The 26,675-nt window shown below is 40.6% G+C and overlaps 1 protein-coding gene across 2 annotated transcripts in view; it reads right to left on the bottom strand.

Annotated features, from left to right (window-relative positions):
• LOC132396024 (coronin-6-like) overlaps positions 1-26,675 on the bottom strand; it is a 266,758-nt gene that overhangs the window by 87,779 nt on the left and 152,304 nt on the right. The gene's annotated exons all lie outside the window — the stretch shown is intronic.

Below are 26,675 nucleotides of genomic sequence, written 5' to 3'. Positions count from 1 at the left end.
ATCTGTGCCCAGGCTAAAATCATAATTCATAAGTCTTCTTTCCAATTACAGTAAAAACTCCTGGATATGCTGAGTTCAGGCAGGCAAAAACAGATTCTGTATCATAATCAAATCATTCCAATTGTGAGTTACAGACTTCTAAAATGCCACCACTCTCAGACCCAGCCTAGCCCACAGATCTGCACTAGGTTGTGAAACCTCACTTCAAGTTTCGAGAAAACCAAACCAAACTGTCTCGGTCATTCAGGTCAGTTTTTCTGCAGCTCAAAAAGTGGATAACACTGACATAAATTTAAGGGGCATTCATATTTGATAATTTTACTGTCATTGTGAAGCCAAAATTACTTTTCCTGAATTGTAAATCAGATGGAAAGTCCAAACTGAACACCAGGTAAAGCAGAGTGAGACAGTTTTTACCCAGGGAGACTTTATCCACTGGTGATAGTATCAGATTGGCCCCAACTTTATATTAAAATATCTACACTGCAAAGCAAAAGTTCTCCAGCCCTAATATCCTCCAATACTGCCAATGTTCTCTTGGTGAGACAGAAGAAATTCACAGTTTAACAGTTCAGAACCTTTTAAATGACATACTTTATGCCATACCAATTTGTGTGCATTAAACAATGACACAAAATCATTACAATTACATTAACTGACTGTTTTTGACATTAGGGAAACAACTTCATGCAGCAACAAATTGGGGGTAGTTGATCAGCACAATCTTTTGACTCTTTGCTAAGACTTGTTCACAAACACCTAAGTTGGAGTAACAGTCCCACATATTAATTGAGTAAAAGCCTCATTTGTGGATAATCTCACTCACCTCAAGTCTGAACTGATTGCACAACCTACAGACTCACTTTCAGGGACTCTGCAGCTCATGTTCTCAGCATTACTTAGTCATTTATCTGCACATTGGTTATTTGTCAGTCTTTAATTATGTATAGTTTTTCATAAATTCTCTTGAATTTCTTTATTTTCTGGTAAATGCCTGCAAGAAATTGATGCTTAATGAAGGGCTGTTGCAGGAAACCTTCATCCATCATCAAGGACACCCACCACCCAGGCTGTGCCCTCTTCCCACTGCTGCCGTCGGGAAGGAGGTGCAGGGACCTTAGGCCCCACACTACCAGGTTCCGGAACAGTTATTACCCCTCAACCATCAAGCTTCTGAACCAGAGCAGATAAATTCACTCACCCTAACACTGAATTGACTCCACAACCTATGGAAACACATTCAAAGATTCTACAACTCTTATTCTCATTATTTATCACTTATTTATATATTCTTATTTTGTTTGATGTTTTCTTTTTTATATTTGATCTATTTGTTATCTTTTGCACATTGGTTGTTTAGTGCATGCAGTTTTTCATAGAAACATAGAAAATAGGTGCAGAAAAAGGCCATTCGGCCCTTCAAACCTGCACTGCCATTCAGTATGATCATGGCTGATCATCCAACGCAGAACCCTGTACCTGCTTCATTGATTCTGTTGTGTTTCTTTGTACTTACTGTGAATGCCCACAAGCAAATAAATCTCAGAGTAGTATACATGACATACATGTACCTTGATAATAAATGTATGTTGAACAGTGACATTTACATACTTTGATCATAAATTTACTTGACAGCCTGACATTATCATACGTACAGGAGCTTACTTCGTCTTCGTCTTCGTCAGCTCCCAGGTTTCCATATTGTATCCCTCTATTACTCTATTTTGCTGGGTACAACAAGGACTGCGAGATCAACCAACATACCAGCAGTAGAACTGAATGAATTGTGCCTTTGTCCAAGCTGTTCAAGTAGAGTTACTATACTTCCATCAAGATGAAAAATTACCCAGGTATGTTCAGTTTTCAAAATGCAGGATTAATTCAATCCATTCATGAAAAAGGTGATGGAAGCCAAAGTTAGTGGTTTTACTAAATGATTATGAAGATAGTCAGGTGTAGAACGTTGCCTGGAGAAACTCGTGAATTGATGTAACTCACAAAACATAGGAGAAATTTAGCGGATCAGACAGCACCCGTGGAGGGAACTGGACTGCCAATGTTTTGGGTAGAGACCCTTCACCGGGACAGAAAGGCTTGGGGACCAGGAGCGATAGCTGGCATTAAAAGGTGGAGGAAAGGTTGGAACTGGAGCTGGCAGGTGGTAGATCTGGGAGAGGAAGGGTGATAGGCAGATGGACGAGGGGAGAGTGGAAATAGTGACAGAAGCTTGGGGGGGGGCAGGGTGGTAAGTGGAAGTGACAAAGGGCTGAAGGTGATAGAATCTGATAGGAGACGGAGGTGAGGCATAGGATAAAGGGACAGAGGCAGGGAGGGAAAATAGGAGTAGTGGCAGAGGGGATCCGGTGGGAGGAGTTTATGAGGAATGGAGGAAGGAAATGAGACACGATGGGGGGGCATTGGAAGTGGGAGATTCAATGCTCTGGATAAGAGTCACAACCCAAAATGCCAATTGTGTATTTCCTTCCCTGAATGCTGCCTGAACTGCTGAATTCCTCAGACATTTTGTTTGCATTTCTGAAGACTTCAGCACCTGCAGAATCCTTTGTGCCTCAGAGTTCATGTTGCTAGGTTGTAGAATTGAATTGAAAATACATGTGGACGTTGCACTAACCCCGAACCTCTGCATTCCCAGAATCACTCTTGTGAACAACCACCAGATCCTTTCCAATGCAAGCACATCTTCTCTTAGATAAGGGTTCCTAAGACCAAAAAGGATTGGGAAAGAGAACTTAATCTTATTCCTAGTGAGAATTGGGATAGAATTCTTCAATTAGTTAATACATCTTCGATATGTGCCAAACATTCATTAATACAATTTAAGGTCGTACATAGGGCCCATATGTCCAAGGATAAATTAGCTCATTTTTACTCTTATATAAATCCTATTTGTGATAGATGTCAATTTGAAACTGCATCTTTAACTCATATGTTTTGGTCATGTCCACTTTTGAAAAAATATTGGAAAGATATTTTTGATATTATCTGTGGTTTTGAATATTGATTTACAACCTCATCCTATTACCGCAATTCTTGGTTTACCAATGATGGACTCACTGCATTTATCTTCTTCTGCCCGTTGAATGATTGCATTTCTAACTCTGATGGCTAGAAGATCTATATTGTTGAATTGGAAGGAAATTAATCCTCCCACTGTATTTAATTGGTTCTCTCAAACTATGTTATGTTTAAATTTAGAAAAAATTAGAAGTGGTGTATTTGATACTTCTATTAAATTTGAAAAGATATGGAGACCATTTATTCAATATTTTCATATGATGTAATATGACCGTGTTCTAAGTTCATTTGACTTTCCAGCTTTTAGCTTATGTATGTTGGGAGGACCGGAGGTGATGACATTGATGATTATGTATTCTTGTGAGATATTATAAACAGCCCTTTTTTTTTCTTCCAGCGTTTCTTTTTTTTCCTTTTTTTTTGCTTCTTTTCTTCTTTATTAGTCATTAGATTAGTAGATTAGTTAATTTGCATTATATCTTTTTTTCTCTTTTTTCTGTTTTTTTATACCATATATTATGTAATATCTAGACTTACAATGTTCATACATATACTGTATGGTTCATGTTTTGGTAAACTCATTTATACTGCAACCATTGTTTATGTCTTTTTTCATCTGTAATGGAATTTGTATGTTTGTAATTTCTTTATTAATATATCATTTGTATTTTGTCCATATTATTAATAATAATAAAACGATTGAGAAAGAAAAGATAGATAAGGGTTCCAAAACTACTCACAATATTCCAAGTGCAGTCTGACCAATGCCTAATAAAACCTCAGAGCTACATCCTTGCTTTTATAGATAGATGGATACTTTATTGATCCCAAAGGAAATTACAGTGTCACAGTAGCATTACAAGTGCAAAGACATACAAATATACAAATTATATTCTACTTCCTCTTGAAACGAATGCTAACATTGCATTTGCCCTCCTTAACCTGAAAGTTAACCTTAAGGGAATCCTGCACAAGGACTCCCAAGACCCTTTGCACCTCTGGGTTTTGAACTTTCTCCCCATTTAGAAAATAGTCTACACCTTTATTCCCATTTGATACACACTTTCCTCTACTATATTCTACCTTCCACTTCTTTGCCCATTCTCTCGATCTGTCCAAGTCCTTCTGCAGACACCTTGATTCCTCAACACTATCTGCCCCTCCACCTATCTTTGTATCTTTCGCAAACTTGGTCACAGTGGCCTTTGATGTAGTCACGCCAGGGCACCTTATTGCCTCTTTCAGTCAGGTGCTGTCTTGATATCAAGGCTAATCACTCTCACCTCTAGAATGCAGCTCCTCTGTCCACATTTGGAGATATTGTGATGACCTCGCATATTTCCATTTTGGGATTTGTGACAAAGAAAACTCAATACCAGTCCCCAATTCCCGCTGTTTTTCTTCCCTGAAGATCAGTCCTGTTCTCTTCATGGGCCATGTCTGAGTAACAGGGTCATCAAAAGCACAATGACAGTAGAAACCACACAGTTCCTGCCTCACAATTCCCGTCTGCAGCCCACCACAGGACACGACAGAACCCTCATCTCTGCACGAAGAAAACATTGCTTTTCACAGTATTTGCAGGCACCATCTCACTAACCAATGAAAATGGCCAATAAGACAGGGTTCATCATAATAAAAACAGAATGTTGGAAATATTCGGCAGGTAAGCCCGTGTTGCCCAATTGCACCCATGTGACCAATTAGCCTACCAACCCATATATCATTGGAATGTGGGAAGAAGCCAGAGACCCAGAGGAAACCCACACGGTCACGGGGAGAATGTGCAAACTCCTTACAGACAGCGAAAGAACGGAACCTGATTTGCTGACACTGTAACAGCATTACGCTAACTGCTATGCATTGTGTTGCCCCCTATCCATCCTTTCATTTCTGATGAACTTTTCTTGAGTATTTCCAGATTTTATTTAATTTTTATTTTAGGTTAGCAATATTTTTGCCTCAGAATTCATTCACACCATTTCTGACAGAATCCTGACCTGACAAAATCCCTGGTATGTAGGTATCTCTCCCCAAAATAGTGGAAGACTGTCTGTAAGTTAAACTGCAGAAATGTTTAATTAAACAAAAGAGCATAGAGAGCGGCAGAAAATATTTTCTGTTCTGGTGCCAGCTTGTTTAATACTGAGAATGTAACAATATCTATTTAGTAAGCAGTTAGTCACATGGAACAATTCTTAAGCAGTTACACACCCGGTAAGTCATATACATTACACCCAGGAAGGCAACAATAGTAACACAGGATCAAAGAGAAAATGTTTCTCTCACTTTTTTTCAAATCCTCAGTAGCATACATTTTTAATACGTGATTTACAATGGTTTCCTTCAGTATTGTTTGTGCAATTAGCAACAAGTCTATAAATGCTTTTCTCTTACTTCCTCCTTTGTAATTCTAAACCAAAACATCAAAAAGAAGTTTATTAAATGAACTTTCATCTCTGACACAATGATGGAACTTACCAAATACAATCAATACCGGTTAAATGGGACACACTGGGACCAGTACATTTTGGCCCAATTAAGCGGCACCCCAATTTGTCAAAGTTCCATGAAAATAGTTTAAAAGTTTAAAAAAAACTGTTGTTAACTGACTAACAAATTATGAATTTAAATGAAATACAGAACAAATTAGAATGCTACCAATACTTCTACAGTACTATAAAACTGTATATTAGTTTCTAATACAGTCGGCCCTCCTTATCCGCAGGGGATTGGTTTCGGGACCCCTCGCAGATAAAAAAATACCATAAGTCCCTTATTCAATCTGTCTCAATCCGGTGGACCTTAGGACCTGTCTAAGTGCGGTGGACATTAGGACCCGGTGCCAGAGCTCTGAATGCACATTGTTTCTGTTCATGAAAATAATCACGATCACGATTGAAAATAAAGTGGAAATAATAAAGCGATCGGAAAGAGGTGAAACGCCATCGGTCATTGGAAAAGCGTTAGGCTACTTTGCTCAATGATCGGAATAATTTTAAAGGATAAAGTGAGAAAGGCTCTGCCCCGATGAAAGCTACAATTATTACTAAGCAACGCAGTGGTTTAATTATGAATCCTGGGAACTTCTGTTCCTGAGCCTGAAGCTGGAACATACGTTCTTAAGTGTTTTATATGCATAGAAAGGTAAAATATATACTATACACTAAGACAAACATTTGATTAAATAAATAATTTAAAAAAAAACACACTTGACTAACCGATGCTAAATAATACCGGATGTACCTGTTCCAACTTACTTAGTAAGAGAACTTTGATTTTTTTCGATCCCAATGCACAATAACCCACGCATATCCTCCCGTATACTTTAAATCATCTCTGGATTACTGATAATACCTAATACAATGTAAATGCAATGTAAAATGGTTGTTATACTGCATTGTTTAGGGAATAATGACAAGGAAAAAAAGTCTGTATGTGCTCAAACAACAAGTGCTGGAAGAGCACTTCCAGGTTTTTGCGATTCACGGTTGGTTGAATTGGAACATGTGGAATCTGCGGATAAGGAGGGCCGACTGTATGTATCATTGGAGGAATTCAGCCAGTGTACGCTGCCGTGTTCTTTTGATTGACTGTAAATGAACAAAGTCAGCACATACACCTAGTGCAGATAACGGGCTGCCTTCACACAATGCTTTCAATGATTGCATTTGTAAAATCTTCATTTTCATTTTAACGTTCAAGCTGATTATGAACACCTTTAAATTCTTCATAGTTCCTAACTTCCTGAAGTAGCGAAATGGTTTCATTTTCACTCCCACATCTCAAGCCTGAACGCTTGAAAATGCGATGAGCAAAACAGTTCCGAAATGCCTTACTGCATATTTCTTGCCAACTCTCAATGAGAAAGATCACTGCTTTTTGAACACAATCGCACACAACTGACGGTATTTAAAACATGTTTGGCAGCACTCTCCCCTCCTAATTAAATGATACGGTGTCCCAAATGAACGAAGGGATTCCCAGCTATTTTCTTGGTTAATTTTTGTTAAGAGTTATCCCAAATAAGTGGCTGCCCCAATTAACCAATGGCCCAATCAACTGAAATCCACTGTATCTAGCCTTTTGCTACTTTGGAAGGAAATACTATTACAGAGAATTTTATTGGTTGAAGACTGGGGCCAACTTCTTGCTGTTACAAGTGAAAGATCATTGAACTGAGGTGTCAATGATTAGCTGACAGGATCAACAATTATGAAGATGAAATCTGAGGCTTCTCAGTTTCCAAGTTAACATCAGAGGGCAATATGTAGCTTACTCACTCAAGCACAACCAGTGGGAAGTCCTGAATCACAGATCTCATCCAAGTATTTTGCTAGTTTTTTTATATATCCGTACTTTTCTGAGAAAAAGGAAATGCATACAATAGAACTCAATTCAAAATACATGGCAAAGAGGCATGAAAGGAATTAGAAATCGTAATCATTTGGCCCCACCAACATCAACAGTACAGAGCAGCCACAAAGGAAGTTGTTTGGTTCTAACTTTACGGAGATCTTTACATTCATGATTTTTATTTACATATAATTCTTCATTTTTATTACTGTATTTGTTCTTTATAATCGTTGAATATTGGTGTTTTTGTTGTATGTTGTGTCCTGAACCAGCACATCACTGCAAATTCCTAAACATTATGAACTTATATAGTGAATAAAGTTAATCCTTAACCCTGAGGAAAAACTGGTAATCAGTAAGCTAAGTTTAAATTACCGCTCCCTCAGTTCAAATTATAAACAGCAAATTATTTTCACAATCAAGAGAAAATCTGCAGATGCTGGAAATCCAAAGCAACACACACACACACACACACACACACACAAAGTGCTGGAGGAACTCAGAAGGCCAGGAAACAACTATGGAAAAGAGTAAACAGTCGCTGATTAAGGCTGATGAAGGATCGCGGCCCGAAACGTCAACTGGTTACTCTTTTCCATAGATGCTGCCTGGCCTGCTGAGTTCCTCCAGCACTTAGTGCGTGTGTGTTGCAGCAAATGATCTTTTTGTGCTAATGTTAATTAGAAAGCCGCGTATGAGCAAAATCATTTACAGTGCAGTGAAGCAGCTTCTTGACAGCACAGGTATCCTCCGCTTTTCGAAAGTTCGCTTTACATCACTTCGCTTTCACGAAAGACCTACATTAGTACCTGTTTTCGCTAACCAAAAGAAATCCAAAGAGGATTTTCGCTTTTATGAAAAAAGGCGAAAAGCAAGAATAACATTCAGCGTTTGTTTTGCAGCGAGCCGTTACTGTACGGTGGCAGCGCGCGCACCGAGCTGCGAGAGTGGCGCCACCAAGCGCCTTCCCCGGGAACTACACTCAGCATCGGCATCAAGCCACCATAACTTTGAACTGTGTCTGTGAGCATCGGTGCTTTATCTCGATTTATTTTGTGCATCCGTCAGCAAGCTGTGTCCTAAGGTATCAGAAAAGCCTAAGGGAGCTCGTAAGGGTGTTACACTTAGCGTAAAACTGGACGTAATTAAGCACTTCGATCGTGGTGAACGAAATAAAGACATTGTGCGTGCGATGAACTTGCCTGCGTCCACCATTCGTACTATTTATACGCAGGGGGAAAGAATCTTGAAAGCTGCCGATGTTATTATTGGTTCTGCTAGTAGCAAAGTGGTCTCTTGTAGTTGGCATCATTTCTGCTTTTACTAAATGTTAGTGTTACTTCAGGTTTTATGTGTTATTTGGTTTGATTTGGTAGGGTTTTTTTGGGTCTGGGAACGCTCAAAACTTTTTCCCATATAAATTAATGGTAATTGTTTCTTCACTTCATGCCATTTCGGCTTACGAAAGGTTTCAGAGGAATGCTCTACTTTCGGATAGCGGTGGAAACCTGTATGCATAATTATGGTGTGGAACTGGGGAGGAGAGATAGAGCTCACACAAGCTACCCTTGTTACTCTCTCATCTGTCTTAGAAATGCAAAGATGAACGGAGAGGCATTTAAGAGGAAATAATTTATGACCAGTCCTGCCCCAAAGGATAAAGAATGAAATCATCGGTCAGGGCATTCACGACAAAAGTTGGGATGTCATTTTACAGCTGGACAAGATGTTGGCAAGACCACATCTGGAATATTGTGTACAAATCTGGTCACCATACTACAGGAAGGATATGAGTAAGCATCACCGGGATGTCGCCAGGAGTGGAGGGCTTGAGTTATCAGGAGAGAGCCAACTGTTTTCCCTGAAGTGTATGTGACTAAGAGGTGTCATTTTAGAGTTAATAAAATCATGAGGGGCACGGATAAGGTGAGAGCGGACAACCATTTTCCCAGGGAAAGAGTGCCCAGTACTGGAGGGCATTGGTATAAAGTGAGAGGGGAAAGATTTAAAAGGGACCTGAAGGGCAGCTCTTTCCATACAGAAGGTGATGGTATATGGAACGAGCTGCCAGAGGAAGTGACAGAAACACTTAAAAGATCTCTGACAGGTACATGGATAGAAAGGCTTAGAGCAGGGGTTCCCAACCTGAGATCCACGGACCCCTCAGTTAATGGTGGAGGTATAAATAGGTCGTGAACCCCTGATTGACAGGGATGTGGCCAAATGCAGGCAAGTTCACTACCTAAGGTTAGCTCCTTGGTCGACATGGATAAATTAGGCTGAAAAGCCCTTTTTCCTGCTGCATAACACTATGACTACATTAAACTAAATCGATTTCTTTTAAAACAACCACCAGACTAACACACACACAAAATGCTGGAGAAACTCAACAGGTCACGCAGCATCCATGGAAAGGAATGAAGAGTTTCGGCATTTCGGGAGAAGACCCTTCATCAGGACTGGAAAGGAAGGTGGAAGAAGCCAGGATATGAGGCAAGGGGAAGGAGTACAAGTGGGTGATGGGTGAAGCCAGGCAAGGGGGAAGAATCCCATGGTCGTTTTGGGATGGGTGGCCTCTCTCATAGAATCGGTACAGCATGAGGAACTGGAATGAGTAGCAGTAAATCCACTGAAGAGATGTGCGAGTGTTAATTGTGAACACAATAGCCAGCCCTCCAGCCTTGCCAAAATAACGCACTTACATCATGCTTGCTCTATGAGAGCAATAATAATGTTTGGGTCATGTAGCAGACTTGATAATGGCTGTTTAACAAATTGCAGAGAACAAACACTAATGGTTGTACAAAATGAAAACAGACAGCAGCAGCTTGGGCAGAGGGCACGGGTTTCCTGGTGCAGGCTGTTCAATGGCAGATAGCAGAGGCTTTTAGGAGTGGTCTGACCAGTCCAATAGAGAAGAGTGGTCCAGTTAGAGAAGCAGATGTACCAATTGAAAGAAACAACTAATAGATTGATTATGGCAAAGCATTCCCAGATCCACCACTGTATCATTTTCTCTTCAGGTTACTAATAATGTGGGTTAAATAGTCAAATCATGAAGGTAACAAAGTGACCCAATGGACAGATGGCATTAATTTCCCCGGTTTATCTACCACAGCCTCAGTCTGCAATGTTGCTCCAGCTGTAGGAAGGAAGGTGGGATTATGAGAGAGAGTGATGAAAGTAACTTGCATAATCCTAGACCTACTTTAGCAACAGAAGACCACGGATTACCACTGGATTTGTCTCTATTTTTATTTTGCACTAATATATTGTTTTGACTGTCTTTATTCTCTTCACTGTCTTGGGTAATTTATGTATGTTTTATGTTTTGTGCATTCTCTGAATCTACGTGCCTGCAATGCTAACTAGCAAGATTTTTATTTTATCTGTGCCTGGCCATACTTGTGCACATGTCAATGAACTTGACCCGATTTGAGCAGTGAAAGAGAGGGAGAATGTATGAAGGGGAGACAGAGAATGAGTACAGGAAAGAGAGAATGTGAAAGTATAAGAGCAGGAGCAGGGGCTGGGGAGGTGGACGAGAATCAAAGAGAAGGAAAAGTGGGTTGCGATAGGGAGAAATGAAATAGATGCCGTGACTGAAATACAAGTTGTGCCTCATTGTTTATAATAAATGTGGTGACTCATGTTTTCCCCCTTGGTTGGAAAACAATGTGTGATCACTAATGGCTTTGGGAAAAAAAATAGATTCTTTTGCAAAAATGCCATTGTTGCATTTATTGAGTCCTGATGAAGGGTCTCGGCCCAAAACGTCGACTGTACTTCTTCCTGTAGATGCTGCCTGACCTGCTGTGTTCCACCAGTGTTTTGTGCGTGTTGCTTGAATTTCCAGCATCTGCAGATTTCCTCGTGATTGTATTTAGCAAACAGGTTCTAAGAATGCAGAATGGAAGAAAGCCATCTATCCAAGCTTGTACATTGAGAAAACATGATTTAAGAGTGCTTTTACCCCTTTGTCACAGATCCTCCATCCTTTACAAAAATGCGTCAGAAACAGCAACATTAGATTTTCACTTGTTCATGCAATGCAGCCGTATCTTGGTACAAAGCATCTCTCTGGTCGCTGATGAAACATACTGAGGCCCACAAGCCAAGGCTGACTGTATGCTTCAGACAAGTTGCATCATGATGGGTTATTCTAAGATTCTGGGTCAGCTCCAAAGGCATTCAAAGCTTGCCCTCCAGTCAACAGCCTCAATAAGGTTCTAGCATCTCTCCGAGTTAGCAGGGTGAGTATTTTCCAGCACATTTTATGACTGGAGCCATCCTGGTTATGGAAGCTATTTCTAGTGTCACTTGTCCTATTACTCAGCAGGACATTCTTTTGACAAGTGCTGACATGGAGGAGGCTTCCACAAGAAACAAAATTGTCCACGCTATCAGAATCAGGTAAGTGTGTTGACAGCAAAACGAAACTGTCTGACATACTCAGTCTCCAACATCAGGACACCAGGCATTGATATCATTATTGATCTGCCCGAGCGTTATTTAGAATCAAATGTCAATCACTTCTGTTTTAGCTCGTCCCACTTCTGACACATACAAGGTTATTTATTTTTAAGGTGACAAAACTGTAACCCAACCCTGTCTCTAAGAGCATGTGACATTCATAGGGGGAAAGAAACAGGTCATAAGCTGAGGCTTCTCACGGTCCTAACTTCGAGCACACAGCAGCAATGCTCATTGGTGAATCATGTTATGCATGCCTGAACAAGGTTTTCAAACATGCAAACTGATTTAAAAAATCACCCATTCACAGTGACACACACAAAATGCTGGAGGAACTCAGCAAGTCAGATAGCATCTATGGAGGGGAATAAACGGACAACATTCCAGGCCAAGACCCTTCATCAGAACTGGAAAGGAAGGGGGAAGAAGCCAGAATAAGGTGGTGGGGGAGGGGAAGGATTACAAGCTGGAGAGTGGTAGTCAGGTGAGGAAATTTCTAGGTGGTTGGGGGAAAGGGGGAATGAATTGAAAAGCTGGGAGGTGATAGGTGGAGACTGAAGAAGGAATCTGATAGGAGAGAAGAATGGATCATGTGAGAAAAGGAAGGAGGAGGGGCATCAGAAGGACATGATAGACTGCTGAGGAGAAAAGAAGGGGTAAGAGGGGAGCCAGAATGGGGAAACAAAATGTGAGAAGGAGGTGGAAGGAGAAATTACCAGAAGTTAGAGAAATCAATGTTCATCCCATCAGATTGCAGACAACCTAGACAGAATATAAAGTGTTGCTACTCATCAGTAGAAGAGGCCATAGACCGACATGTCAGAATGGGAATGGGGAGTGGAATTCAAATGGCTGGCCACCAGGAACTCTTGCATGTTGCAAAGGTGCCTAACACAGCAGTCTCCCCAATCGAGGTTGGGTCTCATCGATGTAGAGGAGACGACACCAAGCTGTATAACACTTTAGAAGAAATACTCTTTGAAACTAACACCTGTCCTGGGAAATACACAGCCCTACTTCATCCCAACTCAACATGCACCTACCTTCACACACAGTCATCCACTCAACCACACACACACATTATCATTCTATTGTCTTGCACTGTTTTGTGCACTTTATGTGGTCCTGTGTAGGTCTGAAGTCTAATATAGTTTTGTCTTGTTTCACATAGTCTAGAGTAGCTTTGTTTTGTTTCATGTAACACCATGGTCCTGGAGGAACCTTGTTTTGTTTTTTACTGTGTACTGTACCAGCAGTTATGGTGGAAATGACAATAAAGGTGACTTGACTTGACTTGATCTCCCAGACCACAGTCAATGGTCATTTCCATGGCTTCCTCAGTGGGATTATGTTGCCAGTGATAATGGGTTAGATGAGGCCCTGAACAGCTAGTCAGAAATCCATTGCTGATCTGCTGTTGTGGTGTTTTATACTGTGCTTTAAAAAGTAATTAATAGATCTGTAAGCACCTGTTAACAACCTCAATTGCGGGGAAGGATAATATATTAACGCCAACTATTCTTTCAAATGCTCTGCGCTCCTGCAATAGTGGTGTGTCTCATTAGAATCAATGATTAACCAACCTCCCTCATCTTCAGTAATTCTAAGTAGTCTCACTGATTAAAGTAGAATCCCCATCACGCAGGTCCGCTGTTGTGCATACAACATGCAAGCAAGTTAAAAAACTGGAGCAAAAATATGACAAGCTGCTGGAGGAGCTCAGTGGGTTGAGCAACATGTGTGGAGGTAAAGGGGTGGTCGATGCTTTGGGTCAAGAATCTCAATCCGCTGACTTTTGATTGTCGCTTTGCTCTCACAGATGCTGCCTGGCCCACTGCAACAGCTTGTTTTAGCTCCAGCTTCCAACATCTGCAGGCTCTTGTGTCTCCAACTACAAAACAAACTTTATTTAATGTTCTCCAAATTTTCTTCTTCTGCAGAGAATGCTAGAATTCTGCATTGTAAAATTGAAGGTACTATAAAATTTGAGCATTTCTTTTTACAGATGTACGACTGATTGATCTGCAGTTACAATCTCAGCTCATAAATTATTGCTTAATTTGTGAAATTGCAATAAGTGCTTCAGGAAATGCTGATTGCTTGGGTAGATTTTATAGCGCCTGGTCAAGACAATAAAGAAAGCCTGGTCTCTATTGGTGGGAGACTTGAAAAACAAAAACAAATACTCTTTTTAATGGCAGTTACTAAGGAACCAGGGGTGAAATGAAGAATTGCAGCTGACAGCAATGATCTAAAGTTCTCAGCCTCAGAGAAGCTAAGTTATCTGTTATTTTCTAAAGAGAATTGGATAGATAATTGTGAGAGAAAGATATAGAGGGAAAAAACAGGGTGTGTGACTTGAAACAAAGATATCATGGATACTGGAGGTCCAAAAGTAGAAATGCCAGGTTCGCTCAGCAGCTGAAGCAGCTTTTTTATTTTTGTATATTTAGGGATACAGCTCGATAGCAGACCCTCTCGGCCCAACGATACCGCACTGCCCGTGTGACCAAGTAACCTACTAACCCGTACGTCTCTGGAAAGTTGGACAAAACTGGAGTACCTGGAGGAAACCAACACAGTCATGGAGCAAACGTAAAAACTCCTTACGGGAAGTGGCAGGAATTGAACCCAGGTCGCTGGTACTGTAAAGGCGTTACACTAACTGCTATGTTACCATGCTGTTCTCAAACGATAGAAAGGGAAACAGTCAACGTTTCAGATCTGCTCCACCATTCTAACATGGCTGACCACTTTTCTTTCTCAACCCCATTCTCCTGCCCACCTCCCATAACCTTTGACACCTTTATTAATCAAGAACCTGTGTCAACCTCCACTATAAATATACCCAATGACTTGGCCTCCACTACTGTCTATGGCAGTGAATTCCACAGATTCACCACCCTCTAACGAAGTTCTTCCTCAGAGATTGCACACTCTGGTCCTAGTTTCTCGCACTATTGGAAGCATCCTCTCCATGTCTACTCTATCCAAACTTCTGGATATTCGGCAGTATTAGATTCCCCCTCATTCTTTAAGTCTCCAGTCAGTAAAGGCCCAGGACCATCAAATGCTCCTCATATGTTATCCCTTTCATTCCCAGCAAAATTATCGTAACTTTCTCTGGACTTTCTCCAATGCCGGTACATCTTTCCTTAGATACAGGGCCCAAAACTGCTCGCAATACTCCAAACGTGGTCTGACTAATGCCTTATAAAGCCTTAGCATTACAGGCTTGCTCTTGCAGTGTATTCTAGTTCTCTTGAAATGATCAGTGACCCTTCATCAGAATAGGCATGTGACTGATTTTAATACTCTTGTAGAATCAGAATCACATTTAATATCACTGGCATGTCGTGAAATTTGTTGTTTTGCAAAGGAATACTTTGCAATATATAACAATAAAAAGTATAACTTATAAGCAGTATATATATGTGGTAGAGGTATAGAAGGCTATGGTGCTGGTGCAGATCAATGGGAATAGGCTGTTTAAATGGTTTGTCACAAACTAGATGGGCTGATGGATGTGTTTCTGTGCTGCACTTTTCTATAACTCTATATAATTAAATTAAATTAAATTAAATCAAATAAGTAGTGCAGAAAGAGAGGGGGAGAATACTGAGGCATTTGTCCATTCAGAGATCTGATGGCAGAGGGCAAGAAATTGTTCCTAAAATGTTGAGTGTGTGTCCTCAGGCTCCTGTTTGTCCTCCTTGATGGTAGCAATGAGAAGAGGGCAGTCCTGTGTGATGGGGTTCCTTAGTGGGAATAACACTTTTTTGAGGCATCGCCTTTTGAAGGTGTCCTGGACGCTGAGAAAGCTAGTGCTCACGATGGAGCTGGAGGAGTTTTCAACTTCCTTCAGACTCTTCCAATCCTGTGCAGAGGCCCTTCTGTACCAGACGGGAACGCTGTCCATCGTACATCTATCCAAATTTCTGAGTGCTTTTGGCGACATACTAATTCTCCTCAAACTCCTAATGAAATATAGCCACCACTGTGCCTTCTTTGTAATTGCATCAACACGTTGGTCCCAGGATAGGTCTTCAGACATGTGGACATCTAGAAACTTGAAACTCCTCACCTTTTCCAGCTCTGATCCCTTGATGAGAACTGGTGTGTGTTCCCTCGACTTCCCCCTCTTGAATCCATAATCAATTTCTTGGTCTCGTTGACGTTGAGTGCAAGGTTGGTGCTGTGACACCTCTCAACCAGCTGATTTACCTCACGTCTGTAGGCCTCCTCATCACCACCTGAAATTCAGCCGATAGTAGTTGTGTTGTTGGCAATTTTATAGACGCCATTTGAGCTCTATCATGGATGTAGAGAGCTGAGTACGCATCCTTGAGGTGTGGCAGTGTTGATTCCGCATGGGTTCAAAGTGCCAAGTGATCCCATTACACATAGTAGTTCAGTGTATGAGCCAGAATAATATTCAATCCAAACAAAAATTCTATGTAAAAGCATTTATCAGAATAAGGAATCAAATATATAATGTCTCTGAGCATGATATATTTTAAATTAATAACATATTACTTCAATAGAACATTTTCCTCAGAGCACCAGTGCAGCTTTCACTTACCTAAGGAAATGGGCATTTGAGATCAAGACTTCAAGCCTGCATGCAACCAAGCAGCAGCTTTCCCACACTGCAACCCGTTATTGCCGAAACAGCTTTACGGTAAATGCCATCTCCCTGGCCTACGCTCAATCTCTGGAGCAACTGGACAGTAAAGACACCTACGTCAGACTATTGTGCATTGACTATAGCTCCACCTTCAGTACTATATTTCCAGGCAAATTCTTCACCAAACTCCCGATCCTGGCCACCAATGCCTCCCTTTACAACTGGATCCTTCACTTTTGGAGAACAGCATCTCGGCCACAACTATTCTCAAAACTGCTGCTCCACAAGGTTGCATCCTCAGCGCCTTAACTCAACTCCCTGTACATTCATACCCAAATTTTGCACCGTTCCTTCTAAAATGATACGACTCTGCTGAGCCGTATCTCAAATAACGATGAGTCAGAGTACAGGAAGGAGGTAGAGAGTTTTGTGACATGGTGTCATGACAACAACCTTTCCCTCAAGGTCAATAAGACAAAGGTCTTGGTCACTGACTTCAGGAAGGAGGGGTGGTGGTGCATATACTCCTGTTTACATCCAATGGAGTTGAGGTCCAGGGAGGTTGACAGCTTCAAGTTTCTATGAGTGAGCAGAATCAATAGCCTGTCCAGATCCAATCTCGTTGATGTCACGGCCAAGAAAGCTCACCAACACCTCTACCTTCTCGGGATGCTAAAGAAGTTTGTCAATCCCCCGACGACCCTTACCAATTTTTATCGATGCACCACGGAAAGATTTCTGTCTGGATGCATAACAGTTTGGTATGGCAGTTGCTCCGCAAGCAACTGAAAAAAAACGCAGTGAGTTGTAGACACGGCCAGCATTCCTTCAATGGGCTCTCTCACTATACTTCTCATTGCCTAAGTAAAACAGCCAGAATAAAAGAGCCCACCCACTCCAAATATTCCCTTTACTCCCCTCTCCCATCGGGCAGAGGATAAAAAAGCCTACAAGCACACACTTCCAGGTTCAAGGACAGATTCTATCCCACTGTAATAAGGCTGTTAAATGGTTCCCAAATATGATAAGAGGGACTTTTACTTCATACTTTACCCTGTTACAATCTTACACTTACAGTTCTTTCAGGGCACATTCTCTATAGCTGTTAACACTTCATTCTGCATTGTTATTGCTTTAGTTTTTTCTACCTCAACACACTGCAATGATTTGACATGAAGAATAGTACACAAGACAAGCTTTTCACTGTATTTCAGAACACGTGATGATAGTAACACCTATACACTGCCCTGCTGAGATATGGGTAACCTGTAGCAGGCATCTCCAAGCACTGGAGAGATATCTCTGCAAAGCCGTCCAAATTAATTAACAGTATAAACAAACCAATATCAGCGTCGTCTCTCCAAGCTCTGATAAGAATCACAGAGCATCAGAACAGGCACTTTGGCCCATCTTGGCAGTGTTGACTTTGCTGCACAGTGAGCTGGTCCCATCTGCCTGTACTCACTCATAACTACACTCACTCAGCTTCACTGAGCAGACCCCACCCAGCCCAACGCCCAACTTTTGAAACAGATCACTCTTCTCAGATCTCCATCACGGCAAAAAAAAGGAGATGAGTAGATAGGGGAAGGAGAAGGTTCAAAGATGTCCTCAAAGCTTCTCTGAAAAAAAAACATTCCCACTGTCTTGTGGAAGCCCCTTGTCCAAGATCATTTATAATGGAGAAGCAGGATATGGGAATGGCTTTGAGAGTATGAGTCCTTGCAGCAGGAACACACAAAATCTGGCATAAATTATAAAAGGTTCACATCACTTCCCAAACTACCCACTCAGCCATCCCTGCATCTCCTGTCCACTGGACTAGAACTACATCATCCTTGACCTCAAAGAACTGTCTCTATATATAACTAGTAACTGCTGTAAAGCAACAAACGACCATTCGTTCTTACATTTATGAATTCATTAATGGTTTTTTGCAACCTTCTGTTTGCATTCACCAATTTCAAGATAAATAATCATTAGAATTTTCTTTTCATACGTACATCCAAACTTTGTACTCTAAGAGACTATTATACATAATTACACTTTCCTGCAAGATCAGAACACAGTAAACAGATATATTACCTAGAATGTACAGAATTTCCATCAACCAGCCAATAACCTGAAATCCCTTCCTCTTACAGGAACAGCTGTAGGCCCACAGAGGGTGGTTACAAAGCTCCTTCTGTCCGAGGCTTCTGTCATCAGACCGCCAAAAGATTAATAAAGTATTTGTTCTTGTTCTGCTTTAAACAGCAATATTGGCAGGAACTCTATGTTACTGTCAACTTTCCCTTACCAAGCATTATATAACAGTCTGTATCCAAATACATCAGGAACCAGCAATTTGCCCCATGGGTAACCATGTTTTGTTGCCGCTTGGACTGAAAGCAGTTTATCAGCCATGTGTTTTAATGACATAATACATTTTCTAAAGAGTATGTAAGGGAGTGACTTTTGTTTCAAGCCCAAAACTTCTTCGAAGCCAAGTTAACTTATCATGTTTCCTCCACCAGATGTTTAGCACTGGTCTCCACAATCACAATGGAATACTGAAGCTGCAACTAAAGAAAGCTATTCTTTCTGGGGCAAATATGTAATATTTGTTTTGTTCTTTTAGCTTAGTGAGTGTGCTTAACTAAGCCTTAAACATATGATCACAATTAAAGATATCAAAGGCTGGTTTGTAGAAGCTGCTGGACTTAAATCCTCGATTAGACAGTTACGCAAATGCACTGATTTTTACTTGGCTGATACAGAGAGAGAGCCATTAGCAAGCTACACCATACAGGTCTGTTTACTCCTTCCAACACAGAAGTTGGAAATGAACTAAAGGTCAGATTGTGGTGCATGAGACCTCTCTATCTGCTGTTATACACAGCAGATAGATATATACAAGGGATACAGCGATTGTGTCCTGAAATGAAAATGTGGATCTGCTTCTTCTCAGGCCCCTCAACTCTTCAGCCTTTGTTACAAAATATAGAACAGTTCAGCACAATTCAGGCCTTTTGTTGTGCTGGACTTTTAACCTACTGAACGATCAACCTAACCCTTCCCTCCCACATAACCCTCCACTTTTCTTTCATCCATGTGCCTATCCAAGAGTCTCTTAAATGTCCCAATTGTATCAGCCTCCATCACCACCACCAACAGTGCATTCTCGGCACTGATCACTCCCTGTGCAAAATCCTACCCCTGACATCTCCCCTAAACTTTCATCCTCTCATATTAAAGGATGCCCTCTGGAATTAGCTATTACCACCCTGGGGGAAAAGGTCCTGGGTCTCTATTCAATCTGTACCTCTTTTAATCTTACACACCTTTATCACATCTCCTCTCATCCTTCCAAAGATAAAAGCCCAAGTTGGTCAACCTTCCCTCATAAGACATGTTTTCTAATTCAGGCAGCATCCTGGTAAATTTCCTCTACACCCCAAAGCTTCCACATTCTTCCTATAATGAGGTGGCCAGAACTAAACACAATACTCCAGTTGTGGTCCAACCAGAGTAGGGATTCCCAAGCTTTGTAACGCCATGGACCAATACCATTAAGCAGGTGGTCTACAGTCCCCAGGTTGGGAACCTTTGAACTACAGTTTTATTGAGTTGCAACATTACTTTGCAACTCCTGAACTTAATCCCCCCCCCCAAACTAATGAAGGCCAACACAGCATATGCCTTCTTAACCACCCTATCTCACGTATGTAGACAATTGGCACACACTTGAATGGAGTCAGTCAGATTGATTGAAAAGCACAGGTAAATGGTTTGAGTCTTTCTTCGTTATTCTAGCTAATCTTAACATCTTCACTTGAAAGATATTTTCAGATGCCACTAAATTCAGAACATCGATTATTTTCATTTCCTTATAGAGCACAGGACCACACAGCACAGGAACAGGCCCCTTGCCCTACAATGTCTGTGCCAGCCATGATCCCAAATTAAACTCGTCTCACTGCAGAATCATCAACTCTCACTGATGCGATTCATTGTCGATTCAGACGGAATGAATTTTAGAAATCACCTCATAATATTCCTTGTCAGCTTGAGAAAAATAGCATTTAAAAGAAGCTTTTAGCCATAGGATACTGGCAGTGAATATGACTGCAAGGTTGATGGTGTTCAAATAATTTTCCAGAAGTTGCATAATTTATACCTAATTATAAAATATCAGGTATAGTGTGGAGATTAAAATTCATTTCTGTTCTTTCTTAGTAAAAACCATCATGGTATAAAAAACGTATCAATTCATTCAGCATGGAATGAAGATATTCAGCCCCACTCACCCACTTGCACTGTCAACTTGGGATAGTCCCACTTCACCATATTTGCCCCATATCCCTCTCCTTGTACTTGTACAATGTCTCCTAAATGCTGTAAATGCATCCAACTTAACACTCCCTTTGGCAGGTTGTTCCATGTGCCCAGCACACACTATGTGAAAAAGTTGCTTGTCAAATCCCCTTCTAAACTTTCACCTCTTACCTTAAACCTATGCCCTGAAGTTTTACACTCTCCTTCCCTGGGAAAAAGATTGCAACCATTCATTCACCTTATCTAAGCCACTCATAATGTTGTAAACCTCTGTAATGTCATCCCTCAGACCCCAAGTTCCATAGAAAAGAAATCAGAACCATCTGGTCTTTCCTTATAGCTTAGACCCTCCCGTAACATCCTCAGGAATCTTCAGCTTATTGATATCTTTCTCATACTCCGGCAAACAGAAACGTACACAACATTGCAAGCAAGCTACTACCAATGCCTTGTACAGCTCTGACATGATGTCCCAACTCTTGTACTCAATCCCCTGACCAACGAAAGCAAACGCATCACGGACCTTCTTCACGTAGAACATGTTTTAGGAGAATCATAATGTCAAAGTAAACATGAATCCAAGTAGTTCAGGAAGAGGCTGAACCAGCAGAGCACACGTAGTTCTCCATATTGCTGGGTAGAGTATTAACTGTGGTGATATTAGACTAGACAGGTAAGAAATCTTGTAGACTTATTACGATCTTGAGTTCAGTTGTTACAATTGGTCTTAATGCTCTTAGCTTTGGGGAGGGGTGTAGAGGCAGCTAAGGAGGAGCAGGTAGGATGATGGAGAGTGAGAAATAAGGCTGACCGCCAGTGAACTCTGCCACTTTCACTGTGCACACAAGGACAGAAAAGAAGCAATTGAATTGTACTGACATGATGCCAATCACAATGTTTTCACAAAGATGGCCAAAAGTACTTTACTGTTGGTCAAGTAGTTTTCAAGTGTAGTCACTCTTATAACATAAAAAAGTTTCTTAGCTACTAACTTGTGCATAAGTTGTCACAACCCTCAATGAGATAATTACCCAGATCATCTGTTTAGTAATATTGCTGGTCATGGCATCACGATTAACTTTTATGCTCTGTTCTCTCCAAGAGGACCACAGCCACTGTGTCTCAATGAGTTATGTTGCCTGGAGTTAGGGCTTTGCATTGTGGGTTTTGGTAGGCTCATCCTTTCCAAACAGGTCACAGGGTAGTAGCCAGTCTAAGAGTGGCTCACCAGCTTTCCTGATTCAGGGTTTTAGCTCAGGGCTAACAATCCTGAATGATAAAACAAGAGCAAATGAAGAATCCTTCTACATCTGAGTGTGAGGGTATTCCTGAGCTTCCACCCAAAACTTGCATGACTGAGAGTAGTGAAAACCAAGAGGAAGCTACTGGCATGATAGTTAGATAGACACCTTTTTGATCCCAAAGGAAATTACAGTGTCACAGTAGCATTACAAGTGCAAAGACATACAAATATTAGAAGAGAAGTACGAAAGAATAAAACATAAGTTACCTCAAACTGTTTAACAGGAGGGGGGTCATCACTTCTCCGGCTAGAGGTTGACTCATTATAGAGCTTAATGGCAGAGGGTAAGAATGACCTCATATAGTGCTCTTTAGTCTTAGTCTACTACTAAGAGTGTTCCTCTGTTCAGCCAAGGTGGCATGCAGAGGGTGAGAATCATTGAAGGAAGCCCTGAACACTGCTATAGATGGAGGACCTTCACTGCTGCCCGTAATGCCAGCAGCAGAACTGGAAGTAGAATAGAGTCAGTTTAAAATAATCCATGGGATACACCACATCTCTTGGAGAGTAGGAGGTGCTAGGATTTAATGTCTCTTTTGATTGACAGCACCTCTGACAATTCAGCAATCCCCTTGTGCTGCAACCTATTGAGTCAAACCACAATCTATTGAGCCAAAGGCAATGAAACAACAGCAGAAACAACCGAAGGGAGGACTGGAGGAGACGCTGTTGAAGATTCAAGTACTACACCCCAACCAAGCTCAGAAAGGATACTTAGATTGGTTACTGGAAGTAAACCAGCATTGATCACAGGCATCTTAAACATACTCCATCATCCACAGAGGAACATGGGAATAAATAACTATCTCCAGCTGCAGTAATGATGACACAGGTGTTACCACAGGGTTTCAGGGCCTACTCATTAAAGAGGGGGCTGTCTCAGTTTCTGCAGCAGTCAATGGGAGAGATTTAAGAGTAAAGGATGGCAACAGTTTCATTCCATCTAAGTGATTTGTTCCCCTTTCATCTTCTGAATCACTGTACTTCTTGCCAATCCAATTAACAAGAAGAGAGAAAGGGAGAGAGATAAGACATAGGAGCAGAATTTTGCCGCACCCGTCGAGTCTGCTGTGACATCCAATCATGGCTGATTTATTTTCCCTTTCATAAAAATGAACTGGGATTGTACCTAAATCAAATCCTACTTCAAGGCTTTTCAATGTTTAAATATATCTGTGGTGAATATTATAACTGGCTCTTGTGTCAGTAAATGTTATAAATCGTAGAGTCAGCATTACATAGAATAGAAACAGACCCTTCACCAGCCCTGATGAAGCGTCTCAGCACAAGGTGTCAACTTCTTACTCTTTTCCATAGATGCTGCCTGGCCTGCTGAGTTCTTCCAGCATTTTGTGTGCATTAGTTTGATTTCCAGCATCTGTAGATCTTCTCTTGCTTGTGCTTCTGTCTAATTTATCCATGTTGCCCAAGGTACATGTCTAAGCTTGTGCCATCTGACTATATTTGGCCCATGTTCATCTAGGCCTTTAACCATCCATATACATCTCCAAATCACACATTGTAGAGAAGCTATTCTAACCAAATTTTCCTTGGTCAATTTCCCTTTCAAAATGACATTTCTTCTTTCTTTTGGAAAGACACATTCTTTACTCATGGAGGTGAACACTCAATCTGTTTTTTAAAAAAAAACTCAATTCAGCTGGCCAGATGCCGATGTGTGTGTGAGTGACTAAGAACGTTCCGAAGTGTCTGGGTGCCATCACTCATAATGTACACTGGAAATATGTCCCGCACCAAAAAATATTAGAATTGATCTGAAATGTTTGACTAACACCTTTGATTTTCTTCAGGGAAAACATCAAGTCTGCTAACTTGTGAAGCAAAAATCAATAATCAGCTACAATGCTTTTCTGTTCCTGATGCTTTTGGATAGACTTCAAAACCAGGGACCTCTGTGGGATAAGGTGCTGGAACAGAGGTTAAGGAACCATTAATACCAGCTTCTGGACCATTAATCTAAAATGCAGGTTCCAATCCTAGCATAGTAGCTTAAGTTCTTAAGTGGAAGCAACTAAATAAGTCTCATCTCAGCAAAGGTAATGATGTAATTATCATATTGTAATACCTTCTGGAATATTAACCAGTCTGGCCCATGTCTCACCACTGACCCATCAATGTGGCAAATTCCTTCAGCCAGGATTATATTGGAATCTAGCATTTCCATTGAGGCATGTCCTGCCAATGAATGAATAAGAAGTACTATTTAATTCTACGGAGCAGAAGGTGAACCAGACAATAAATGCACATTTAGATGAGAGAAATCTGAAATAATAACGAAAAAAAAACATCTTTTGATAAAGGGTCTTTAGTCCTGAAATGTTGGCTGTTTCTTTCAAAGATGCTGCCTTAGCTGCTGAATGCCCCCAAGCAGTTTCTGTTTTGATACATACCATCACAGCATGATTCATGAGCAACATAATTTGTACTTTATACGATTGTAGAAGTTTTTCACTATGTCATCTGGATAGCTCACTGCAGGCTGCCATTATACAACACGGGTAAGCTGCATTAAGCAGAAAGCTCCTTACATGAATAAATTGATCAGAAGCTTGATTTTCATCACCCAGAATGCTTTTATGCCTCATTTTGTAGTGTATCTGATGCATATCTCTTTAATGTCATGACAGGACCATAAACATTAAGTAACTACAAATAGACAGGAGAAAAATGACTTAGCCAACCCTGTAAGTGTTCTACAAGCTTAGGGACAGTTCTCTTTGAAACAGATAGGTTTCATAGGAAGAGGCTGACAAGGTTGACATGTTCTTGATTTGGTAAGGGGGTTAAGGATTACAAGGAGAGGGCAGGAGAACGAGGATGAGAAAATAAAATCAGCCAAGATTGAATGCTAAAGCTGACTCAATGGGCTGAATGCTCTGTATCTTATGGCCTTGTGGAAAGGATGCAATGATTTTGAGTTACCTTCGGGCATAATGAAAGATAATTAATATTAAGTGTTGATCAGGCATTGAAGTATATAATTCTATCCAAACACAATGCAAGTCCAAGCTGTTACAAGTAAAGATTGGAAGTAAATTCAGAACATGATAGAAATATTCTAGAGGCCAGGCAGTATCTGTGCAGGTGAAAACAGCATGACTGTCTCAGGCAAATGCCCTTTTGTCAAAACACAACTCAGTTCTTCCACCCATACATCATGAAATCACAAAGGCATTTTGGCAGAAGGGCTTCAAAGCAACATTTCAAGTTCTCTAATCGAGTGATCATCTTGGCCAGGAATAGCCAAATTGTCATCAATCATTAAAAAAGCAAATTCTAGTTCCTTAGTTTTGCTAATAATGTTAGAACACACACCCAAGTTTTAAAAAGAAACATTAAAATGACGGTTGTTCATCTTGTTGACCCTGAAAGTAGTCTCCCATCTGTTCTTTGTGTCTGTTTAACAAGATCACATGCTGGTGGGTTAATGAAATCCAGCAGGCAACAGCTGCCAGGAAATTAGAGAGACAAGCAGAGAACCATGTCTACTGAGAATTATGTTATTTGGCAGTAAGAATAAATCTAGAACATGGCTCTTCCTCAAATGTACACATAGAATGATGTCTTCAAAAACACAAAGCTATTTTGGTAAGTCTGGGCAAGGCTTTTTATTGTATTAAGTACCCTTGATTACAGGCACCAGGCCAGAATCTATGATGCGTTCTAAGTGCCCAAACATGGCAAAGGAAAAGAATGTGTTTTTTGGTTGGATGTCCTTTATACACAAGTTTACATTTGGCTCACTGACAATAACTCCAGCAATTTAGCCAAAGTGCAAAGATTTGCAAGGAAGAAAATGCCCGATGGACAGATGGAATTGTCAGATTTTTACATGGAAATATAACATAAACAATAAGAGTTATAGGTAATCCAGTTAATGGATGTAATTATTACAAATATCCCCAGAATACTGAAGATACCTCTACCACAATTTGACCTGATTTTAAGCTTCATAAGAAGATGCTTTTACCACCATTGTGTGAACTATATGAAGACATTGCCTCTTCAATAAAAAAATAAAAATTCAATATTGTTTCAAATCAGCCAATCCTGTCCACGAGCTGGATTTAAAGAATTTCATGAATTAAGAACAATGGATCCACATTGTTAAGCGATCTTTCTAGAGACTAGAAATAGAAACTTTGGTGGACAATTTCTCAGGTATTGCTAACTCCCCTTTAAAGTTATTAGCACACTCCACCCCCCAAAAAGTCTTTGACTTCCAGTTTGTTGTTCTATATTGCTCCTTTTCCTCAAGTTATTTAAGTATGCCATTGTCTAATAAAATCATGCGATCATTGAATGACTTTAATTCAGTTTCTACAAAGGTACAACGCTGAAACAGATGGACCCAATGTGATTAATGACAGGCAGGGTATTTGTGACAAAGGGAATCTCTACTTGCCTGCAGTCTTTGATCAGGTGGCTACATCATCACCTACTAAACCTCTCTACGAGCTGGAGGGGCTACACTCTCCAGGTTCTATTGTTACATCCATAGTAATCACAGATGATCTCCTCACATATACTCTATCATGAGAA

The sequence above is a fragment of the Hypanus sabinus genome, chromosome 6, assembly GCF_030144855.1.
Source record: "Hypanus sabinus isolate sHypSab1 chromosome 6, sHypSab1.hap1, whole genome shotgun sequence".
Lineage (NCBI taxonomy): Eukaryota > Metazoa > Chordata > Chondrichthyes > Myliobatiformes > Dasyatidae > Hypanus > Hypanus sabinus.
This window is presented reverse-complemented; position numbering and strand designations above follow the sequence as displayed.